Here is a 7852-nt window from a genome sequence, read left to right on the forward strand (position 1 = left end):
AGGGTTGGAGGCCAAGACGTGACCTTGGATCTGGGGTGACAATCCCCAAATGTACCTCTCAACCTTTTTTGGTTCTGGGTTGACCATGGTAGGGCACAAAGCAACAAGGTCGTTGAACCTGGCCGTGTAGGCTACTAGTTCAGACCCAGTCATCTTCAGATTCCAGAGCTCTTGCTCTAGCTTCTGTATCTCGCCCCTTGGGCAGTATTCCTCCAGTAGTAGAACTTTTAAGTCCTCCCAACTTAAGGCGTTGGCGACGGTGAGAGTCACAGACTTCACATGGCTTTTCCACCAAGTGAGGGCTCGATCAGTGAGGGTGCAAGCGGCGAACTTGACTTTGCTTGCTTCCTGACAAGAGCAGATCTCAAAGACCGTTTCAGTCTTTTCGAACCATTGCATCAGTGCAATGACTCCCCCGATGCCATTAAAAGTTTTTGGCTTTGCGTTGGAGAACTCCTTGTACGTATATTCCCTTACTTGACCATGACCAGTGCCATGGGTTGCATGATTCATGCTGCTACCAGTCCCTCCATTTCCGTTGGAGTTTATTTGCGAGAGGGCGGCGGTTACTGCTGCTGTGATAGCAGCCTGGACCATAGCCGGATCATAAGTTGGTGGTGGAGGGTTGAATGAAAATGAGTTAACTATTTTTAATAGTTAAAGAACTTGGTTTGACCAACACAAGGCTTTGAGTTTGATTTACAAATAGGGTTTGAATAGCAATAGATCAACTCATGAGTTCGAAAGGAATGCACAGAATTAACACACGAAAGAGATATGCTATATATATTAAACATATGGTTATGTTACATCCGAAGTTAGAACAAAGTTGACCTTTCTAAAGGTCTCCGATTACAAAAAGTTGGAGAAAGTAAGACTTTTAGCCGAGGGTCCTATTCTATATCAAAATTTGGGAGTCGGGCAAGTACTACTTGAGATGTGGTTTGCGCTTGGAGCTTGACTCCGTGTCTGATTGCTTGGACCCCATGAGACGCCTGTCGAAGGCTGCTTGTTGCTCCCTCAAATCTCTCATTTCGGAGAGAGCTGCAGTTATTTGCTCTTGGAGAGAGTCGGTTTGGAGTTGAGCATTCTTTTGCAGCATGTCAAGGCGTCGGATATTGGCTGTGTTACCTTGTATCTCTACGTCGGCTTCGCGAATTCGGTTTGCTTGGACTCCTGATTGGTAGGCCTGATTGGCAAGCTTGCCTACCATAACTGGGAGTGCTCGATCAGCTGAACTTCCTCCGCTAACATCGTAGAAGTCCCGACACATACCATAAGGAGGACGCAGTCCTTGCTGCTGGCTCCAATGATGGATGTGGCTTCCCCAGACGGGAGTTGGTCCTTGAAATCCCATCCTGACAGGAGGTCGAACGGATAGAGGTCGGACGGCTGGCGGATTGATTACCTCAGGCTCTGAGGCTGAGCTATCTGAGTCTTCCTCTTCCTCGTCTTCCATGGGTTCTTCCTCGGGGTCGTCTACAATCCATCCCTCGTTGCCTTGATTGGGGTAGTAGGGGTCGCCGGGGTGATGGAATCCAGCCATTGAGTCTATACGATAATAGGGTTAAGAATTGATTATAAGCTAAAGCATGTAAAGTTTACCCTTAAGTTTGACGGTTGAAGATACCTAAATACTCCCATAGTATTCTTAATGATACGCTCTTGGTAAGTTTTAAATTTGTTGTCCACTGCAGACACTCCCTGACATACGTTAGTCGGCTCTCGGACAAATATAGTTGATCAGGCTATATTCATCCCAGTTCCGATTACATATGTCAAGGCGTACCTGCACTGCACATATTATTTATAATACTTCTATATTGATCTATTTATGACACTGTTATTAATATGGAATGAATGCATGCTTACTTTACCAAAAATTAAATAAATTTAATTTTTAAAAGTATGACTCTTACTCAGAGTGTTTTTGCCCAGTTGTGTTTATAGTTGTATACCAAAAATGGTTTTGATATACTTAATTCGCTATAAACAATGCTCTGATACCAATCTGTCACACCCCCAAACCAGAACGGCGGAAACGTTCGGGGGCGGAGGACGTCATATTCAGTATCATAACAGTTCATAGTAAGGAAAGTACACACCACCATACATATAAAGGTTTCAAAATGTTTACATAGTTGTATTTGTTACATGTTCAAAAGGTAAATACATAAACATCTTTCAAAAGAAGTAATTAACGTCAGAGCTTTAATCCCCAAAAGTTGGTTTCCAAACCTGCTTAGCGGTTCCCTGAGAATACAAGTTATTTCAAAGAAAAAGTGTCAACATTTAAGTTGGTGAGTTCATAAGCAGTTTTGAGAAAATGTATGCCATTCCAAAGTTCACGTTCGTTTTCCAAGAAAATCCCATATTTTCTTATAAAAGTATGAAATGCATATGAATGTTCGTGTTGTGAGTTGTAAATAGTTGCACCAGGAAAATCCCTTATTTTCCTATTAGTTGTTTGTTTTAGATGCAGGAAAAACCCTTATTTTCCTAACGTTACAGGCAGTCTCTAAGACCGAAAATCGCAAGCAACCGACGTGCTTAAAAGTTGAGTCATAGTTTTATATAGTAAAACTATAAGAAGATCGCACTTGTTAGATGAAGAATAGTTTTAATAGCTACTCGTTCATAAAAGCATAATACTATAATAGTTGTCTATCTGGTGAGTTTTATAACCATACTAAACATAATATGCCTGTGGCGACGGTCTTCAGGCGTCGGATAGTTTACGGCAAACTGTCACCCAAAGGACTGTAGCTAACAGTCAGGGCGCAGGATCATGACTTCCCGTATAGATCTATACACATTTGACACGCTCTCCCACGGGAGACTCTGGTTATAATCGTCAGGACTTTAAGTTGTACCTTTTCGCAAAAAGGTAGCAGTGAAGATGTCTCACGGATTCTCAACTAAGTCTGTATTAGAATGATAGTTTTGTATGAAATACTTATCCTATTTCACAATGTTTGACCAAGCATAAGTCATAAGTTCTTTGAATGCATAAAATGGTTTAACAAAGATGGTTACCCTTGATATGATGCATTTGTATGTAAACGTATAAATAAAACATATTTCTATTTATAAAACATATTGTACCCCAAGAGGGTAAAGTTGTGTTGTGAGGTGGTTTGCATGATAACAACTTCATATGATAGTTAAAACGACAGTATGAAAAGTATAGCAAAAGATCGATGTTTCACACGATTTTAGCCGTGTGTTTACTTGTATTCCCCCCCTTAAAAGTGTTTAAAAGCATTTAAAAACATATTTAAAGTGTGGTTGTAGGGGTATGAACTCACTTGATTGAAGTGGTTGATTTGAAGTAGTCGAGAGAAGAATCGAGCAGAACTTCGACTCGAGAGAGTTGAAATCTCAGGATTCTCGGGGATCTCGGGAGTGTAGAACTTCCTTCGGGGCTCGAGTATGAAAACCGGGGCTTCGGGATGGTTTATCGAGGTAATTTCGCAGAGTAACAGCACTTAGACGGAAAAAGATGAGCACCAAACCCGGCACCCTTAAGCTGCTATTTATAGGGTGGATTTTTGGGTGCCACGTCGTGGTGGGCTGACCTTATCCTCTTCCATTGATGGGACGCTCTCAGTCACTTGCCGGGTCACGGCAACCTGTGCCACGTCGTGGCAGACCTGACAGCCTCGGATTTTGAGCCTAGAACTTGTAAAATCTGTAACTTTCGCGTACGAGCTCTGTTTTTGACGTTCTTTATATGCACGCGTAGGTGAGAATATACTCTACAACTCTCGTTTAGACTTCGTCAGCTAATTTTGACTTTATTTTTAATTATATTATTTTTAACAAGTCGGGACACGAAAAGTCCGTTTAATTTCCATAACTCCTTCATCTGATGTCCATTTTTGTCAGACTTTTTTATCGTTGTACTCCTATTGTCGGGGACTTCAACTTTCGTTTAGGTTGTGTTGGCTAAAGACCGCTCGATCTCTATTTCGAGTTTTTAGCTGTCTACTGCTAGGTCAGAAACTTCGAAAATTCATAACTTCCTCATACGAAGTCAGATTTGGGCGTTCTTTTTACGTAAGTTCACGGTTTTGGGATATCTACGACTTTAATTTAGATACCTAAGGCTAAAAACTATTGTATCGAAACTTCGCGTTTTTACGTCTATCCGTATTGTCGGTTTTGTCGGGAATCTTAGAATGGTCATAACTTCTTCGTTATAACTCGGATTTTAGTGTTCTTTATATTTTTGGAAACCTTATCACGATATCTATCACATAAGATACTAAAACGGAACTTTTTGAACGTTTCATTTTCGATGATATTCTTATTACTTCACAAAAAGATTACAAAACTCGACTTTTAGACATTATTTTGACCTGAAATAACGGGTTGTTACATTGATCATGAGTTGGTCGTGCATTGATTGCACGAAAACGCATCAGTAACTTGATGTTATAAAACGTGCTTTTGTGTATGATCCAACAAGTAGTTAGTACAAGAATATTAGTCGAAGTTTATCTGTTCCTTTTAGTCCTTGGAGGATTAAAAGCGATATCTGGGCCCCTCGATGATTTTGTTTTGACGTATGTGTCGGGCCCGGTCAGAACCAAATTGATGTGTTTAGTTTACTTCTATGTCAAACAAATCGAAAATCGGGAAACACACTGCTGGACAATAAGTACGACATTGTTCCATGTATTTGTCTGGCTGATATCTAGAACAGAGGATTATATGATCACATATCTTAAATGGTGCATCATCATCATCTCAGTTCCACGAGACTTTGAAAAGAGCTATGATTGTTGTTCGGTTCCTGAAGTCATACCTGTAACTATAATTATTAGACTTATCCAAGTGGGAGACTGTTGGATAAGGTGTCTAAGTCCATAACTATATTTGGTATGTACTTGACCCGGCTTGGCATGGTCCATTTGGGTTGCATGGCATCTCAACATTTGGATAGACAAAAATGAGAATAAGCACACTTATGATTTGTTAATATATTCTAATATATTAATATGAAATCTTATTGTTTAATTAGTATTGATCAAGAATTAATTTGGAATTAGTTTTGTGATCAAAAGACACTAATTAAATATATGAGGATTGATTATACAAATCTTTCATTCTTATATAGTGGGCTTAAGGTCCATGATTCACTAGATTGGGCTAGGACCCATTGGGTGCTCCATGGATGCTCCATGGAGGTTACAAACCCATGGATCATGGGGGGAATGAAAATCCATGCACATTAGTGTTTACCCTATATGTGACACACTATATAATGAACCTCATATGGAGCAAAATCGGCACGAAGACTATAAGAAAGAGGGCTAGCCGATTTTGTGATCAAAGTGTTCTTCTCTCAAGTTATTCCAAGTGTTGTGGTGTTGTGTGAAACATTTGAGGCATCACATTTGGGGTGCTAGGCTCACAAAGTCTTAAGGAATCCAAGCAACACACAAAGGTATGTATTCTACTAGTTTTTATATTGCAAGTTCCCCATAACATGCTAGTTAGGATGAGAACCTTGGAAAAATCAAATTTGCATGTATATTAGAGAAAACATAGATCCAAGGTTTCTAGGGTTGCATGTACACCATAGGAGTGTTAAAATGCTCAAAACTCGTCACAATGTTCATCAGAAGGGTAAATCGGTAATCTAATTTAAAAATGGATTAAATCAGTTGTTGTTATTATTTCTGTTTATTTGATTATCTCAACTTGGTTACTGTTTCTGACCTTATTGTCGAATATAATTACTTTATATTATACCATTTTTAGGAATGTACTTTTAAAGTACATTGTTATACCATTTTTAACAGTAACCTATTGTGACTTTTTTGGATTTTAAATGTCTCTTATAATTTTCTTTTATTCACTATTAAAGGGATGAATTTTATAAACAATTTAATCCAGAAAGGATTAAACTATAATTATTCTAATTTGTATACATTTCTGTACAGTAAAAATAACCTTTAAAAGATTCCTTTCTGTGACAAGAAAATATTGTTTTTTTAATTCATCTTGAATAACCATTTAATAGCTATATGTAAAAGATATAGATACTCAGTAGTTAATACCACATACCTTACTCAAATGTCCTAAAATGTCTTGAAGTAAGCATTCATTTTTCATTGTTTTATCATTATCATAAAATAAAAGAAGACATCCTCATGTGTTTAAATTGTTTAGTCCGTCTCATAATAACAAGTAAGTTGTGTGTCAATTCTGTCTTTTGACATTTTCAATGAGTTACAGCCAATATATAAATCGAGCAAACATAACTGTTTTTATATTTATTGGTTAGAGTTTCTTTAAATTTAATATTGTAGGGTTTTTACATGGTTCGTTTTAAAGGAACATAAATAAGTTGCTATTTTTTGGAATAAACAGTTCTATTTCGCTATATAACCATAAAATAATAATGTAGTTTGAAAGTACATTGTTAAATGTTGCATTATACTTGCGTAGACTCGTTTTCACGTATGGTCAACTATATGTAGTTGTTTCCCGTTTCACAAGTAAAAAAGGTTTGAAGGTACTTATATGTGACGAGTAAGGCCGTTCAACTAATAAAACAAAAAAATGTTGTATACAAAAAGGTATTTCAACGACTATATATATTTACCGATTTCAGTGTATTTTCTACACATTTCAATAAGACCAATAACCCTGATTTTTTTTATTTAATTATTGTTACGGTGCAAAGTCACGCTTGGATGTATTTGTGCTTTACCCACTTGTATTGTGTGATGAGTTGTCTTTTCTATAAATAGGAAGTGAGTGACACTCATTTATGTAATGATCATTTGGAGTGTTAGACTAGAGAGAGAATTTGTACAAGACCCATTTGTATACTCTTTCAAGATCTAATATGAGCTAAAACAGATTTATTTACTCATTGTGTTCTTGAGTTTACATGATGATTCACTAGATCTTTTCTAATTCCGCACATGCCATCATAATCAACATCACTACAATTGGTATCAGAGCGGGTGTTCTTGATTCAATCAAGAATTGATCCATGATGGCAATCTAGATTTGGTGATTCTTCATGTTCTTATTGAGCTTCGTGTTTAGAGAGTGTTTTGTGTTCTAGAAATCGAATTTTTCCTTGATTTGATCCATAATTTGATTTTCTCTTTCTAGAATACTTGTTTGTACCACTTTCTCTCACTATAATTTGGTTCATAGTCACTTTCTCTCTCTAGAGATCTCCTTGATTTTTACTTTCTCTATCTAGAAAACCCAAGTTCATATCATTTGATTCAAAAGAAAAGAAGCAATTATGGAGAAATGGTTGATTCGGAATGAAAATTTTCTATACGAATACACTTCTTTTGAACCCATTCTTTATCGCTTGACTGTTGGATTGCAAAGTGAAGATGCACTCATTTCAAATGGAGAAAAGAATGAGGATGGAGAATTAATTGGTCATCCAATTTATCAAACCAAATATTTGTTGGATTGATTGATTCCAGCGTATCAAGAAAGACGAAGAAATAAGAGAGAAGGTGAAGTCATAAAAGGATTTTTTCATACTGAATGTAAACCTGGAAGCAATAAACTTGAATATTATGCAAATTGTCGTGAAGCTCAAGAACATGTTCTTGATGATAATCATCGTGTTCTTGATGTTCAAGAAAAAGGAGTTCAAGTTGATTCTTATGATGAAAAAGTTTTTTGCTCGATTGGAGTTCAAACCGATGATATTTTGTGTTCTTGTGATTCGTTTGAAGGAATGATTCCTTATCGGAAGCCGGTGATCCAAGAAAATCACAAGTATTAAACTCCAAAAGATTTGATTCAAACTCATAAAGTTGATGTTGTGGGAAGTGGGTTTGTTCATGAAATCAAGTCTTCA

The sequence above is a fragment of the Lactuca virosa genome, chromosome 6, assembly GCF_052849685.1.
Source record: "Lactuca virosa cultivar CGN04683 chromosome 6, Lactuca_virosa_CGN04683_v6, whole genome shotgun sequence".
Classification (NCBI taxonomy): Eukaryota; Viridiplantae; Streptophyta; class Magnoliopsida; order Asterales; family Asteraceae; genus Lactuca; species Lactuca virosa.